Source organism: Ambystoma mexicanum, chromosome 9 (genome assembly GCF_040938575.1).
Source record: "Ambystoma mexicanum isolate Mex_15411 chromosome 9, UKY_AmexF1_1, whole genome shotgun sequence".
In the NCBI taxonomy this organism is placed as follows: domain Eukaryota; kingdom Metazoa; phylum Chordata; class Amphibia; order Caudata; family Ambystomatidae; genus Ambystoma; species Ambystoma mexicanum.
Genome location: NC_090931.1, coordinates 1,011,276,754 through 1,011,295,024, shown reverse-complemented (window position 1 = coordinate 1,011,295,024; position 18,271 = coordinate 1,011,276,754). Strand labels below are relative to the sequence as shown.

General features: G+C 42.8%; 1 protein-coding gene across 9 annotated transcripts in view; it reads left to right on the top strand.

Moving 5' to 3' along the window:
* The window catches only part of B3GALT1 (beta-1,3-galactosyltransferase 1), a 2,246,978-nt gene that overhangs the window by 1,245,059 nt on the left and 983,648 nt on the right, over positions 1-18,271 (top strand). For all 9 annotated transcript variants that reach the window (XM_069616270.1, XM_069616267.1, XM_069616266.1 and 6 more), the window contains one exon: positions 3,394-3,443. The gene's annotated coding sequence lies outside the window, so the exon portion shown is untranslated. The remainder of the gene's footprint in view (positions 1-3,393; positions 3,444-18,271) is intronic.

Below are 18,271 nucleotides of genomic sequence, written 5' to 3'. Positions count from 1 at the left end.
CAGACCCAGTGCCTTGCCTCGTTTAGCACCTGTAATAGCCCTCAACACCTCGTCTGTTGAGAAAATAAGGCTTATAATATCATTAAAGGTATACTTGGATAAAGAATTTGGTCTGAGAGGACAAGGATATGGACTAGGCGTCCATCACAAGTCATGCAGACCAAAGTAGCAAGACCCTTGCATGACCTACAAACCCGTCCTGGGTAGCTGGTCATATAGTTACCCAATATTCGGGGAAGAATTTCACCCGCAGAGTCACGCCGCACTGCCACGTTTCTTGAAAACACAATATACCATAGTTTCTTAGCCAATTTAACCAATCAGGGTCATCTAATTTATTAGCAATGCCAGCCACATTCCAGTAAAGCAGTTGTGCTATGGGTCGGCAGAGGCTAGACAGGTATTTTTTCTTGCAAACCATGTTGCAGTTGTTCCTACTAAGCACTGGGCTCTGCAAGGTTAAGCACATCATTGTTGGTACAGCTCGGACAGGTTTGGCTGCAGCTTAAGTGACCCAGCAGGTAAACCCAGTTGTGCAAAGCTGTACACTTTCTCCTTAGCTTGTTTAGATATATTAATCTTTCAAGAAGATGTATGGGCCAATCTATGCTCTAGCTCTTCCCGTGTCAGATCTATTATTAGACCATGCAGTTGGAGTGAACTAAAATTTTCATGGCCCTATGGAAGTGGAGCAGCCAACAGGTTTTGCCAGGTTGCTAAACGTATGCTAAGTGTTGTGGAGGTGGCAGACTAGGGCCCTTTCATCTTTTGGACCTCGATCCTTTTATCTGCCAACAGCACACAACAATTTAGGATACATCAGAAAAGGTATGCATTTGCAAAGGAGACACAAACATTACAACCCTTGCAATACATACAATCAGAGAGAATTTGAACACAGGGAAACAATTTGAAAGAACTGTCATTAACTCCTAGAACTTCTGACAGAACTCTGACTAACATTCTCGCATAATAGTTTTTGTTTCCATAAGTAAGACCCTTGAAGCAGAATATTAAATTGTTCTCTTTCCAACCATTCAAAGGGTTTTCAGCGTGTATCGTTTCACTTGCATTTGATACACAATTAGACCTGGAAAGAGTTGTCCTGGTACTCCTGCGGGCCATCTCCAGCACTGAGGTTTAGGCCAGCTGAGAGCCAGACTCTGCCTGATTTTTTTTAATGACGATGAACATAGTCGGGTAGAGAAACAACATGCTTATACAATGATTGATTTGTGTCTTGTGGCTTGGATACAGCAACCTGGTCACCAATAGAGCCGGCATGCGGTCCTGGTACAATGGAACAAACTCCCACAAACCTGCCATTTTGCCTTACATTTTTCATAGATGTAGTCCCTGGAGCTTTAGGGTCTGTCACATGCACAAGCTGCTCCACAGACTGAGGTGCTGCCTGTTTATAAAATTCCTCCAACATGTTAGTCAAAGAGCCAATTATGTCAAAACATGTATCCATGTAAGCAACATCTTTTGTTCTTTGATCAACCAGCATTTGTAAAGAGATATTAATCTCAGTGTAGACTTTTGTTAACCAATTAACACAGTCTACCTGAACGCTGGAATTGCCCAAGACTTCTTTCTGGGTCACTATAATTTGCAGCGTCAGATAGCTCATCGTGGACATCCTGTATCATCAGCAAAAACTGTGCTGCAGAATTATCAGTACAAAGCTCCTGTGGCTCTGGTTGGCCCACGAGAGTATGGTTCATTTCATCACAAAGAGAGGCATTGAACATTAGGAGCTGAGCGGAGTACAGACCAGCTGACACATTTTGAGGCTTGTTATGGTAATCACAGACAGTGCCGCAAACTGATCCACAATCACATTGGAGAAAGAAGGGATCGATGGAAAAATGGCCTTGCTTACAGTGAGGCCAGCGGTGAGAGGAGGGGAGCGCAGAGATGCTGAGTTGATGGTAGTTGTTAATGGAGATTTGTCAGCCAAGCCCAAGTCCAGGATTGACCCCTTATCCCCTACCCTGCACACATTCTTGATAGTCTCTGGACTGCCTGCGCACACAATTCTCATAGTGGAGATCAATTGATGCCTCCAATACCTCAATAATAGCTCTAGCCAACAGTTCTGAGGAAGGAGGTGGAGAAAGTACTGAAATATTTAAATCGTTTGAGGGGTTTGAACACACCCCAGATTGCATGTCACCCAGGCTGCTGCCCAATCCCTCACCTACACGGGGAATTGCATGGGGTCACGGATAAGTGGGGGGGGGGTTCTTGAATAAAGTGTAAAGGGGATTCACCCACATGCTTGGATATAAGAGGCAGTTCAGCTGTTGACATCAAAGGCGTAGTTGTGGCTGTTAAAGCAGAAAGTCTTTGAGGACTTGGGGCAGGATTAATGACCAACTTGCTCTGTAAGGCCCACTTAATTGTTGACTGCTTTAATATATCAATTTGTTTACCAATCTGGTTTAGGGCACACCTTGCACATCTAGGACATTTTTTACCCCTGACAGGCAGCGAGACCTTCGTGCATGTTCCAGTTGCATCACTTGTTTTGCCCATGATTAACAATGGATTGCACAAATAATCTGCTGCCTTATTTTCTAAGTAGTAATATGCCAACTCAGACAGCAACTCAAAATAAGAGTGGGTTCAGCAAGGGAACAGCTATTAAACTGTCACCCCATGTTGTAAACTTAAGCAGGCGACCCCTATGTGTTAAGATGGACTTCCGCAGCCCTTGCAACAGTGGACTGTCTTCTCTCTCAGACAGGGTTGGTTTTTAATGGGTAGCACGGCTCACTTGGGAAAGCTTGTAAAAGTTCAACAACAATGGCGTGGGGGGGCGTAAGTTCTCACATAGGTAGTGGGTTGAGTTGTGCAGCTTCGCTGCTAACTGCTTACTGCTTGCGAAGGAGCAACACAGCAAAGGGGTGGCCCCCACAGGCCGACACTGCCAAAACTCGGCTCCTTCTGCAGCAACCCTACAGTAGGGCTCCAACAAATGATCGGTTAGCACTTGCAGACCTGCAGCCTACTGCAGGTGCCCGCTCCGCTCCAACCTTGCTTCCTTAAGTTAGAGGAAGGCACCCAAGCCAACGTCAAGCCAAACGGTTGCACTGAAACACAACAAAGCACTCAGCCGCCTCCAACATGGCCTAAGGTTGCAAAAAGGGCCAGAGAACCAATTGAAATGAAATCATTACTTTTAATAGTATTGTTTTAGATTATTACTGTCTTATAAATAAAAACTGTTTACTTATAAAGAAAAGTTTTTTTTCCCCAATAAGAAGTGTTTTCCTCTACTAAATGATTAATTTGTACAACCTTAATCGATTTAGTTCTACAAATACATTCAGTATTCATACAGTACTATTATTTATATTATTATATATCTTGCATTGACTTTCACAGATGTTATGGTGATCGGGCAGACAAAAAAAGGCATTCATCAAAGAAATTAGGTAAGTAATTTGGAATAACACATCTTTCTATCTATATTGTTTTGAAGTATTTTGTTTTAAAGTAAATCATGTAAAATATTTTTTTATGAATTGCATTGGTGATAAAAACTCTTGATAGTATGCTGTAAGAAAACATTTAATTGCAGGGATGGTAAGGTGAGAAATACATTGTAAAAAACCTTTGAAATTCAAGGAAAATAACTTTACTTGCAGTGATGCTAAGGTAAAAACTTACCACATCAAAACCCCTGAAATTCAGTTAAAGCCCCCTTAACATTGCATCCCCTGTTGAGCAGCCTATGACCACAATGATGGCCTCACACTTGACATCCATGATGTCATCACTGGTGACATCACTAATTACATCATATATGACATCACTGATGACATCACTAATTACATCATATATGACACCACTAATGACATAATTGATGGAATCACTAATGACATCACTGTTGACATCACTACATCATATATGACAACACTGATTACATCTGTGATGGCATTAGAGATAACATCATTTATGACTTGGGTAATATAAGCTTTTATTAACTAAATAACCATTTAGGCCATGGCATTTGCCTTGGCCAACACAGTGGCAAGTGGATTGTTTGTGTTGTACAACATACAACGGGCACAGTCGAAGGCCATAGTTAGTGAACTCTTAATGTGTTAAAATATACAGTGGGCATGACGAAAGGCTGCATCCAAAGGCTGGTTAGTTTTGTAAAATATACAGGGGGCACAGCCATGGCCGAAGCCCATGGCTAGCGGTCCATTAGTGTTTGAAAATATGTAGTAAGCACATCTGAAGATCGAGGCCACTGGCCATGGTTTAAGGCCATAGTTACTGTTTCTTAATGTGTTACAATGTACTGGGGGATGGCTGAAGAGTATGGCTACTGACCACAGCCAAATACCATGGCTAGTGGCTAGGTAGTGTTGTCAAACATAAAGTGGACCAGGCCGAAGGCTGTGGCCACTTGCCATGGATGTTCAGGAACAGAATGAATTCTAAGCAGAGAACTTGATCTGGTCATGCTGCATTCAAAACATGATGTACATACTCTAAAGGTGCTGTACATTGTGGGATGTTTTTATCCACGCATCCAAGCCCTACCTCAAAACTGTGCAGTACTGACATGGAAAACATCATGATGGCCAGAGCTTCCCAGAAAATGCCCAGGGAAATGCATGAAGAATAGGCTGCCACTCATTTTTGCCGATGTTATGGGCACAGAAGGACACTGCCTAAAACCACCATTGGACTACCCACACAGTAGTCTGAAACCATTGGGAATGGCAATGCTGATTGCCAAAAGCAAACCCATAACTGTTGGGAATTCATTTTCTTAAATCCCAAAAAGGGGTGCAGTACCAGTACTCACCACTATCAAAAAGCCGGCGTTTTAAAACAACACCAGATTTTACTTTTTTTTGTGTAAAACTGAATAAATGAACCCAAGGCAAGCCAAAGAAAGACTTACTGAGAGGTCGATCCAATGTAAAGTTATATTCTGAAGTGACTTGAAGGTTTATAACAAGACTGGCTGAGCTGTGGATTTCAGCAGTTTAAGTAAATTTGGACTGAAAGACACTAAAAATCTAAATGTTTAAATTGACTGAGTGACCTACTTTTGAGTGTCACATAGGTTTCAATTGTTTAAATGTCATAGTTTTAAACTTAGAATCAGCATTCTAGCTGCATATGTAAAAATGTTCAGTTTTATTTGAATGCAGAAAACTGGGGAACAGAAATGACATGTAGCTAAAAACTGGCTTAAAGAGATTCCAATTTTGCCTGGCAACTACCCCCCATCAGGAGTGAAACTTGAGTCACAGCTGTGTTCCCAGGCCTATCTGCCTTTTGCTGGCCACACTAAGGATATGCCATCTCTCTGATAATTGAATTAAGGGGAGCCCCCACAGAATACAGGAGCTCTGAACAAAGCCCTGTCCTGACTCAGGCAAATGAAGGACAGGGGAGGAGCACTGCCTGTGAGAGCAAGCTGGCTTGGCAGAACTGGAAAAACCAGAAATTCAACCTTGTGCTGGGGGGAAACCACACCCCTCTGGGGCCAGAACATAACTCTAAAAAGATGAATAACTCATAGTACGGACTTGTGAAAATTATTTAAATGACACCATAAGTCTTGTGATTTTTCTGCCCACATTTTAAGACGTGTTAGGACCCGGTGGTATGTTCAGGGGGGTTTTAGCGGAAAAGAGGATATTACTCAAAATGTGTGCATGTGAAAAATCTGACACTTCATCAACTAATGGCCATACTCCTTGCGCACATGTGTGTAAATTTGGGGTAATGTCCGGTATTGCAAACCAGTTAAAAAGTGCAAAATATTGCCATTTCTGAATGCAAGCTCCCAGGAAGAGCAGAGTTTGAACAGGGGATACCTCCTGTGATATGTGAAGGGTGCATGTAATTTTAAACAAATGTGTACCTGTGCAAATATGTTTTTTGAGCAAATATAGATTGTGTGTAAAGTTGACAGGGGTGGGTTCTCTGTATCATAAACAGACCTCATCATGATGACACTTCATTTCATTCCCCCAATCAAGTGGAAGCGGATGAAGTGGCCAATGACAAGTGGAGAGGGGTAGAGCCTAGTGATGCTGCACACACACCCATTTTAAAAACAGATAAAAGCAGACAGACAGGACAGATAGGGACCTTCAAATCCATTTGCTGCGGGACGCTCTGCTGGAAAATCCATACTTTACCTCCATCAATCTCTAGAGAAAGCTGTGCAGAAAGATCCAGACTTCAAATCTATCAATATCCAGAACCAGAAACCCAGACCAGACCAGCAGAGCAGAGCTGACCCAGATCACTGTGAAGAGACCCAGACCAGACCGGAGTCCAGTCCAAAACCTGACCAGATCCGTGGCGAGGCCCATCTGTTTCAAAAATATATTGTGAGTACCTAGCAGACTGTGCAGAACCAATCTCTTAGTTAAAATGATATAATTCAATCCTATTTTAATCTAAGTAGAACTGTCTCCTAACTGTCACCTGTCATTTGTAAAGCTGTCACTTGTCATTTTCTAGTTGCAAGCTGCACTTGTCTTTTTGAACTTTAAAATTTCAAATCTGAAAAACGACCTTTATTTAATCGCTCATATCTCCGTGACCGCATTCCTACCCCATATAGTTTTGCTGTAATCGCGAAAGACGCACTCGCGAATTTTGCCGCGATTTGCAAATTTCTCAACGTGTGAAAACAGCAGTTTTCTTGCTTTCATTTGCCAAAAATTCGTTTAACCTACCAATTACTCCTAGATCCTTGCTAAAGTGAGCCTGGACTAATATTAACTTGATTTCACTCACCCTGAACCTCCTAGAGGGAATTAAAAGCATTTTAGTATATTTTTCACTTCATTGCCAGCACATATAAAAGCATTTTGGGCTTGTGTTTAAAACTCCGATCTGTAACCTAAGCTTGCTGGGGTGAACTGAATTACATTTGATTGCATTTCTGAGAACTGTGTGCTTTCCTTCCATTTCCCTGCATTGCATAAAGGGGGAAGGGGATTGCCAGAGAAAAGTGATTACATTGTTTTGTTGAAATCATATTGAGTATTTTCTGTATTGCATTTTCATTCAACATTACATCTATCGGAACTTATATAAAGCATTCTCTACCACCTTCTTCTTCTGTTCCTATTCACAAGTGTGCTAGTGCCAGATTCTCCGTTGTTAATCTTTATCATATCAGATTAAGTGTGATATCCAATTATTAATTTATTATAAAGTGTGATATATATCTATATTGTTTAAATTCTCAAATATACCTTTTAACTTGCAAAACAGAACTACTTCTTGGCTCAGTGGGATCAGGGGGATTCCAAGGGAGGGGTGTTATATAGGGGTAGTCATCCAGAACGCATGAACTGGACATAAAGATATATCAATAAGGGTTTCCATTCAGTATCCCAGACTAGGCATTGACTTAGCTGTAGTGTTGAATTGAATCCTCTTACAACATGTATAGTTTAACCTTCTCGGATGTTCTTATGGTCATTTCCATATGGTTTGGCTTGACCTCATGGTGCACATAAATGGAACAACAAGCAATCATCTATCACGCTCCACCATCACTTACCGGCGGGTCACTGGGGTGCTGCAAGTTGCTGTCGTGCTGTGACAGACGCTTGGCAGCTCTAACCACGGTGGTGCTGGTGGCCACTTGTCCATTTACCACTCCCTGGGAAATTGCGGGAGACATTGCGACTGCTTGGTGTGTCCAATGGAATTTCCGGGTAGTTCGCTGGCGTCACAGCGTTGACCTCTCAGGTCACATGATGCTGGTTTATGGCAACGGCTTGTGGTTTCACAGGCAACAACACACTCCAGAACCATCTAGCTTCTGGTATAAAAAGGCCTACTGAAGCAGGAGGCTGTGTGTCTTAGAACTCCTGTTTTCCTGGCATGTGTCTTTGCTCTGACCAGCACTCACTCATTATTCTGTAGCCTTAGGAGTGGCTCCCTACTGGTTCTTCTTTCCTGCCCCTTTTTTGCCTCCCCTCTTCTTCTGTGCTGTCTGCCTTTTCCTGGTGCTCTTCCTTGCCTCAGTTCTGCAACACCTCCTTCTCTGCCTTGGCATGGATCTCCTATGCTCGGAGTTCTATCTTCCAATCTGGCCTTGGCTTGTGTTACCTCCATCATTGCCTTAAGGGTGGCTCCCTACTTGCCCCCTTGTTACAATCGAACATCACCTCCAGGTTCAGTGGTTCCCACTGCCTTACCATCACGTTAACTCCGGGAGGTGAGCCGGTGGTGTGGGGGAACTGGTCCCTAACACTGCCTGAGGTTATATTCACTTAGGAGTGAAGGGGGCTGGGTCCTCTGCCTGCATTGACCACAGCATCCTGGATGTTCAGCAAGCCGGTGCCTCCAAGAGGATTGACAGAACTCCTTGTCTCTCTGTTCAAAGAACCGGTAAGCAGTGCCCCAGTAACCAGGCCCTTGACAGATTAAGATGCCTAGAGTCCACCCAGGACAAGGAGGCATTGCAAGAGTTACGTGACAAGCTGCAGGCATTACGCCTAGAAATGACATCCCTAAAACAAGAAAACATAGCCCTGAGATCAGCTTTGTCACATGATGTTGCGGCCACTGCCTCTGAACACACCATCACCCAGACCGTGACCAACAAGTTTAATGGGGATCCAATAAAATGTGCCGGACTTGGGATCCATTGCATGATCCAGTTCCTATTTCATCTGAATAATTTTGCTCATGACAAAGCTAAAATTGGATACTACGAAAGTTCATCAGTAATGTGTTAGCTTGGGCATACCCCTATGTCTCAACCGACAGCCCTATCTTGGATACTTTCCAAGAATTTGAGAAAGCATTTCTAGAGACTTTTCAGTCCCCAACTTGGTGTCCAGAGCTCAAAACTAACTGGTGGATATAAAACACGGCTCTCAGGACCTAATTCAGTACATTGGTCATTTTCGCCAGCTAGCTGCTGATGCCCAATGGCGCAAAGTCACCCAAAGGACTCTGCTTTGGCGTGGATTGAAGGAGGAATTCAATTATGAGCTGGTGCATTATGGGGAACCCCATTGAATTGGTTATTTGAATCAATCATTGTCTAACGGAAAGGAAAGCAGAAAGAAGGGAAACAGCACAAAACCCTGTGTTACCCAGATCTGCTTCATCATGTCCAGTTGTGGCTACAAAAGGCCAAGGGGGCCCTATGCAGCTTGGAGCAGTTTGTGGCCCCTTTACCGAGCATGAGAAATGACAAAGAAGAACAAACTGTTTGTGTCTGTATTGTGGTGATGAAGGCCCCCTGAGGTCCTGTCCAATTTGTCCTCCTAGGCTATCGGAAAACTAGTGAGCTTGCTGTCTGAAGGGAAGACAACAGCAAGCCCCTGTAGTCTACCAATCCTTGCCAGTGTTCGTCAGTATCTTATGCCTGCTTCTCACCTTCTCGTTTTGGATGTACGTCCCTGTGACACAACATGAAATCACTACATGGACCTGCTAGACTCAGGAGCATCAGGTAATGAAATAGGGTGGACATACGCCTTCCTATCCATTGGTGTCAGGTCTTCCATGACTCATCTCCCATGATCCCTATATTAATTGGGCAACTCAAACCCTGATCTTTGGTTCTACTATGTGCACCATACGTTGTAGCAAGAACAGTACAGAAAACACTGGATTCATGTCAAAGCTTGTCAAACCAGATGACCCCATGCCTAGTGTCTGTATCATACAGGGAGATCCATCAGTGTAGCAGGAATACTGAGGAAAATGACTATGTGGGTATACTTGGATGACATTCTGATCTATTCCTGCGCCCAAGAATAATACCAACAACAAGTCTCACAGGTCTTACATCGCCAAGAAGTCAACCACTTGTATGCCAAACCCACTAAATGTATATTTCACCATAGGAAGATCGATGTATTGGGCCATTCTATCAGCGACTAGAGCGTACAGATGGATGAGGACAAGGTCCAAGGTATTAAACAATGCAAAAGTCCTAATGACTGTAAAGCCATCAGTTCCTGGGTTTTGCTAATTACTACTGCGATTTGATAAGAGATTTACATTGGATATTACCTGTTTGCTGAAAATTAATCAAACTTTTCAAAGGGATAATCCAGTTGAAATAGAGTTTCAGAAACAAAAGAAAGCCTTTATGACTGCACCCATTCTCCGCCATCCAATGACACAAAGCCTTTCCTCATTGAAACCGATGCTTCCGACAGAGCCATTGGAGTCGTTCTGTTACAGACCGATCCCAAGGCTGCGATAGAACATGCAGTTGCCTACTACTCCCAAAAATTGAAATTACGCGGCCATCGAATAAGAGCTGTTGGCGATCAAGGGAGCCTTCTAGCAGTGTCAGCACCATTTTGACAGAGCACAACACAAGGTCCTTGTCCGCACCGATCACCGTAATTTGCAACACTTGCAATCCTTAAAGTGCCGAAACAGCCGGCAGGCTTACTGGGCCTTCTTCTTTGCTCAATATGACTTTATTTTAACTCATATACCTGGCTCCTCTAAGACATGTGCTGATGCCTTATCCCGATCTCTGGCTCCAGATTGCATGCCTGAATGCTATCCTGCCACGCAGGTCCCCATTAAACACTTTGTGGGAGTCATGCAGTCTTTCCTGGAACAAGTCTGTATTGCCACATTTACAGACCCTGTAGTCACCCAGCTCCTTGGACGTCCTGAAACAAACATTAAGGATGGATTATTGTTCCTTTCTAAATGGCTATACATTCCATCTCCTGCTCTACATGATTCAATCTGTTCTGGGTTTCACGATGTTCCGCAAGCTGGTCCCGCCAGTAACTGATTGCGCTTCACTTCTGGTAGCCTGGACTAGGCAAACAAGGAGCAGCCTGTGTTGCATCATGCCCGGTATGCACCCAGACCAACACATCCAGATTAAGGAGAGTAGGCCTGTTACAGCCCATTGAGATCCCGCCCAGATCATGGCATACCATTGCGGTGGATTTCACCATAGAACTTCCGAGATCCAATAACAACATGTGTATTATGGTGGTGATTAACTGTTTTTCTAAACTGGCCCACTTTATACCCATGTCGATTTTATCCACTGCAGTACACATGGGCAGTGTTTTTCTCCATGAAATCCATTGCATACCACGAATACCCATGAAAATTATCTCTGCCTGAGGGTCACAGTTCATTGATCGATTTTGGGCACAACTATGTAAACATCTACACATTCATCATGTACGCTTGTCTTCCAAGAACCTCCCTGTCCTCAATCTGCCTACTAAACTTGCTCCAAAATTCCTGGGTCCTTTTTCTGTGCTTCGCAAAGTTATGCCGGTGGCTTCCAACTGTGGTTGCCTGTCAAATGGGGAGTACATCCCGTCTTTCATGTATCCTTGTTGAAACCGTTCATGCATGATCCATATGGTCATCAATCTCTCTGCCCGGCCCCTGTGGACATTGACGGCCATCCCGAATATGAAGTGTGTTCCATCGGTGACTCATGATTCTGCAAGAGACGGTTATACTACCTGATTGATTAGGTTGGATACGCTACCTCTGATGTCACATGGGAACCAGCATCACAGGTTCACGCTCCTAGTCTGGTCTGGCAATTTCAACACCAATATCCTTGGAAGCCGGACATTCGGCCACCCTTGGGAGGAGGGCAAACTGTCACGCTCCACCATCATTTACCGGTGGGTCACTGGGGTGCTGCATAGTGCCGTTGCGCTGCGACAGACGGTTGACGGACCTATCCACAGTGGTTCTGGCGCCCACCTGTTCATCCAACATTCCCTGGGAGATTGCATAAGGCACCATGACCAGTTAGCATGTCCATTTGTGTTGCTGGGCTGTGTGCTTGTGTCACGGCATTGCCTTCACCATCTAGCTTCTGGTATAAAATGCCCACTGAAGCTGAAGGCTGTGTGTCTTAACACTTCTGTTTTCCTAGCGTTTGTCTGTGCTCTGACCAGTGCTCCCTCGTTCTTCTGTGGCCTTAGGGGTGGCTCCCTACTGGTTCTTCTTTTTCACCTCCCCTCTTCTTTTGTGCTGTCTGACTTTGCCTGGTGCCCTTCCTTGCCTCAGCTGTGCACCAACTCCTTCTCTGCCTGGTGTGGATCTGCAACACTCTGTCTTCTATCTTCCATTCTGGACTTGGCTTGGGTTACGTCCATCATTGCCTTAGGGGTGGCTCCCTACTTGGCGCCTTACTACCATCGAACCCCACCTCGCGGTTCAGTGGTTCCCACTGCCTTCACATCACGTTAACCCCGGGAAGTAATCCTGTGGTGTGGGGGAACCGGTCCCTGACCCTCCCTGAGGTTACAGTCCTTTAGGAGGGAAGGGGGCTGGGTACTCTGCCTGCAATGATCATCGCATCTTGGATGTCAAGCGAATCAGTGCTTCCAAGAAGATCTCGTTGTCTTTCCGCTCAAAGAACCGGTGAGCAGCAGCCCAGTGACCAGGCACTTTACAGCCCCAGCCAAATAATACAACTTTTGTATATGATGATGAATGTAATCTTAGTGTCTTTTTCTGGTCGTGGTATTTGTTTCTTCCTTACTAGAGTTTCCTTGTATGTGCCTTAGATTTGTCTACATTGATGATCTCAATGTATATTGTTTCTACTAACACATGTGTGTAGTAATTCTTGTAGTGTTAGATATTCATTCCAGGTTTAACAGTAGTCAGCATTCTCATAGGCCTGGAAATATGATTCTACTACTGAAACATAGCAGATAAAAAATTATCTACTTCAATAGGTCATGATGTAGCCATTGCCTCTATAGCTGCATTATTAGATTGTTGTCTTAACAACAAAACTTCAATATAACTTTTGTTTCATTAAGTACATTTTGTTATACATGAAGTAGTTCATGAGAAGCCTCCCAAACACCCTTTATATGTTCATATGCTAGCAAAATTCTAAACAGAACCCCTTGTAGGGAATTTTGATGCAATTTGTGATGTTATCATTGGTGTCCTGGGTGTTAGTGTTAGCAGTGCACAGCAGTGGCATCAGTTATGGTTGTCTAGCTCACTATAACATAACTGGTGAATTTCTTAGATTTTTCAATTTTACCTTGCAACCATAACGTTCCTTTAACAATGTTTTTTAAATGAACTTCATATGTTTTTATTAATGTAACTTAACCATAACGTCCAGTTATCAATTTATTTTCACTGAATTTCATAGGATTTTACCAGTACAACCAAATTTACCATCAAGTTCATTATTTGTTTTCTCAAACTTTCCACTTAAAAATTATTCTCCCCTGACACATAACAACTATAACGTCTGCGGACAGTATCAATAGTATGTAGACGCACCTGGGGCGAGGTGGCATCAATATAACCCAAAATCACAGGGCGACACAGTATTCTTTTTTTGTTTTAGCAGAAACATTGTATGTAGAGTAAAAATGCATACAATCAATACAACTATGTTTTGCAAAACATACTTCTTCACAGCACCTCTCAAAATACCTAATTAGTACTTTAAAAATTATTTCTCCATACATACCTCCTCATCACGAGTTTGGCGGTAACCCTTAAATGTGGTGGTAACGCTATTACAGGCTTGGTAGATTTACCCCAGCTCTGAGATTGGGGCAAATCCACTGAGATTTTGCTGATTTTTGGCACTAATACCGCCAGCGGTAATAGTGCCGAACATTACCCGTTGGGCCGAATGGGGAATGGGAAATTCCTGAAAGGGCCCAATGGGGAATGAGGACTTATTGTTCCTCCAAACCCGTGATCCGGCGCGAATAGCACCGGGGGGTTTGGTGGTAGGGCTAATAGCCCCAGCGGTAATACCACCGGGGTTATCGCCCAACTCGTGATGAGGCCCTAGTCACAGTTTTTTTTCTCTCTCCATTATACATGTCCTTCTCTATGTTTGCAACTATGCAATTCAATAATGAAAATAACCTTTATTGTCCAACTACAGTACACCAAATATTGGCACCTTATTTTAAACAAAATGACCTGCCTTTTGTGAAAACTGTAGCAGACCTTTATATTACACAACCATGCCTTTAACTTTTCTTCAACTGCAAGAGGTTTACTATGCTACAAAACATAGTCCACTGCTGGACTCACCCCAAAAGTTCATTACTACTTTTAATAAGCTTCCATAGTGAATCCTGTCTACTACTACTTGTACCAAGGAACAATTCAAAAATTGAAACTACCTTAATTATGTACCTTAAGTACAACATATATTGTCACCTTCTTTTCATCAACAATTTGGACTTGTGTGTAGGCATGGAAAAGGCACATGTCAAACACTTCCATAGTGGTATTAGCTGGCACTTGATGGTAGCAGGTGCAAAATAGTCAAATTTAGTGGCCATCCGATAACAGTTCCTAGCAAATGACAAATACTTATGCATAAGCCATTTGGAGATGAAAATCGCTGATTGTTCTTTTTGCACTACATTACTATGACCGCTAGTTGAACTTTTATTATCCTAGTTATGTGTCCAAGACTGACAAAAGTGTCAGCATTCAGAAGCAAAGGTACTCAAAGGGTTGATACACATGGTATATCCTTGGAGGCATGTCCTTTATATATAAGTGAAACAGTATTGTAGCCAAACGACAAACTTGTTTCACACTGTGTGAAGTTTGACATTTTGAGGTGGTTTTGCCAAAGTCACCAAATTTGACTTGAGAAGTTGTGTCAGAATACAGGTTCATAATAATGCTTAAAAGGGGGTTCACTACTCTTCCAAATTCAGAATATTGAGTGGTTCTGAGATGTTTAACAATCTATCCCAGCAAAACTGCCAGGCCTTGCCTACCCCCTTTGAGATGTTAATGACTCCAATCAAGCATTCTCACTAAGTCAGTGCCTTGTCTGGGATTGCTCAAGGGAAGCCCTTATTTATATATTTTTATGACAAGTTATAATCTGGATGAGGAACCCTTGTATAACACCCCTCTCTTAGAATCTCCGGACCCCACTGAGCCAAGGAGTAGGTTTATTTTGCAAATGAAAAAGGTTTATTTGAAAAATTAAACAATAGCTATATATCACACTTTATAAAAAAAATAATATTTGTATCACACTTATGAGTGTAATGTCGATCAACAATGGATAATGTTATACTAGCACACTTATTTTATTACTTAGGAGTTGGTACGGAAAGAACAAGGTAGCTGGGAATGCTTTTATGATTTCAAGGAATGCAGTGATGGAAAAATGCAGCACAGGAATAAACCGATATGGGTTCAACAAGAGCTAATATGTTCACTTTTCCCCTTGTGGCAATTCACTCCCCCCCTTTATGCAATATAAGGAGATGGAAGTAAAGAACACAGTTTTCAGGGATACAATCAACATGCAATTCAGTTCCCGTTACCCCCAGAAAGCTTAGAGAAACAGGGATGATTTTGAACACAGGCAAAGTACTTTAAAGGTGGTTTGCAAAGAAGGGAAACATATACTAAAAATGATTTAATTCCCTATAAGAGATTCAGGGTGGGTGATAGCTACTTTAAATTAGTTCAGGATCACTTTAGCAATGCTCTTTGAATGATTCTCAGGTTGCAAATGAATTTCAGCAAAGGAAAGCAAGAAGCTGCTATTTTGACAAGTGAAGAAATTTGAGCCAAATCGCAAATCGCAGAACTTTTTACGAGTGCGTCGAGCGCGATTACGGAAAAAGTATAATGAATAGAAAGTCTGAGTTCGTTAGAAAGCCTGGAATCTTAGCTTTAAAATGAAAGTTAAAACTCGCTCCTAGCACAAACGCTCCAAGAGATACGGACGATTTTGTGAAGGTAGTTTTTCAGACATGAAATAATGATTAAAAATGGCAAAATGACACTTTTACAGGTTTAAAATTGGAGAAGGCACACACGATTCTATGATGCAGTTTTGGACAGGTTAAATGTTTTGAATCAGATTATTTTAAGCTAAGAGATTGGTTTTGCACAGTTCTGGCTGTGTACTCACACTATGAATTTGAAATAGGCCGTCAGGGTCTGGTCAGGTTGGGACTGTACTCCAGGCGGTTGGTTCTGAAGTCACAGCTATCTGGGTCAGCTATGCTCTGCTGGTCTGGTCTGGATCTCTGGTTCTGCTCACAGCGATCTGGTCTGGTCTCTCTGGATACAGCACTGCTTTCTGGGTCTGCTACCGGTTCTGGCAAAAGTTCTTGGCAAGAATCCAACAGCTCGCCCGGCTGTAGAATAGTTTGGTTGGATTGCTAGATTCTGAAGGCCTGCTGAAAAAGGATTTAGCTGGTGGTCGAGGCCTCTCTGCTTTAAGTTCTGGAGTGAAGTTCTGGATCTCTGGAGTTCTGGATTCTGGAGTTCTCCGTCAGAGTGCTGCGTAGGAATTCAGTTGAAGGTTGGAAAATGAATGCCCCTGTCTGGCTTCCAGTTGCTCTTTTTATGTCTTTTGAAAATGGGTGTGGATGCTAACATTCTGTGCCCACCCCACTCATGATTTGATAGGTCAAGGATTTCTCTTTGAGCTGATTTGAGAAGGGAGCAGTGAGTCATCAGGTGTCATCTATATGGCATACGGAAAGAACACTCCCCTTTGCTTTTACCTTAGAAAATCATTTTCATAACTAAACACATTTCCCAGATACACAAGTGGTTGACATTACATATACACATCATATATCACATAAGGTAGTTTCTGTTCCAACTCTGATGTTTCTAAGAGCTTGGATTAAGAAATGACAACATTTTGCACTTTTTGGTTGGTTTACCAATATTGGATTTTTACCAAAAATGACACAGATGTACACCACCTTTCTACACATATTCCAGTAAATTTTCATTTTTTTAGCGTGAACCCTGTGTCTGCAATCTCCATAATTCATGGGGTTTTGCCTCAGAACATGGTACAAAGTTCTAACACCTCTTAAAATGTGCACAGAAAAATCACAAGAATAATGATATTAATTATATACTTTTGACAAGTCTGTACTATGAATTATCCATCTTTTTAAAATTATGCTCTGGCGCAGAGGGGTGTGGTTTCCCAAAGCACATGGTGGAATTTCTGGTTTGTCCACTTCCTCCAACTCAAGTTGCTCACAGAGGTACTGCCCCTCCCCGTTTCTCTCAAGAGGAAGCCATTTACAACCCCCCCCCCAATTTAGCATTTGCCTTAGCCAAGGAAGTTTCCTGCAGTCCCCAGCTGCTCCTCCCCTAATCCAATCAGAGAGGTGTCATCTCCCTTTGGTGGGGGCAGCAGAATGCAGCCAGGCCTGGGAAGAGTGGCTGAGCAAGTTTCAACTCCTGTCGGGGTTAGTTGCCGGGCAGAATTCACTCTCTTTAAGCCAGGCTTCAGCTAAATGTCACTTTTATTCCCAGTTTTTCTTCATCCAAATCAAACTTACAATTTTTACACATGCAGCTAGAACGCTGATTCTAAGTTCAAAACTATGACATTTAACAGTTGCAAACTATTTGACACTCAACAGTAGGTCACTCATTTATTTTAAACATTTATTTTAGTGTCTTTCAGTCCAATTTCACTTCAGCTGCTGACATCCGCAGCTCAGCCAGTTTCATTATGAACATTATTTTAGGCTCTTTCACTTTCCAGATTTTGTATGCACACAAGTCTACCTTCTGCCAAATGTCTGCTGGTGTTCATTGAGATTTTTGAATATCTTGCAATGTTTAAAATAGGCATTTTTTGCTTGCTTTTCAGAGAAACAAAGGTAATTTCAAAGCGCTTTCTGAGCTAACCGGCACTGCTGTTTTTCCTTTGGCCCACATTTCACCCATGGCACTCCTGGCCCATCACGCTCGCACTGGTGGGTGGCAGGTCAGGGGAACATTTTGGTGTGCGCCAAATCTGCGCGGTTTTCCTGGATTGTGGCGCAATGTGGGCTTTTCCGGCCATCTTGGATTTTCTAAGCCCACAGCACCAAATGTTGAAGCATAATAGTCCAAACGTGGGTCAGGACACCCAACAGAGATGTTCCTTTCATATCTCGAAAAGAAAGTGACAGTTATAGGGTCTATGGTTCAAGGGGAAGGAGGGGCGTGGACATTCTGATTCAGATTTAATTCTTCTCCTGGAAGCAGTTGCCATCTTTCACATCAGAAAATCCATGGCACCCTCCTCAGCCACATGTGAAGGGACCCTGACCTGGAGTTTGGGGTGAAACAAGATGTCCGGGCATAACCCTGAATTGCCTACAGTGTTCTGATATATTGAAGGACCCTCACTGGGGTCCAGCATATAAGTATCATTTCCACCAGAATGATCACCCAGTAGATTCACTGTCATATTTTCGGTGGAACTCAAGCCTGGGCTCCTGTTAATGGGTAT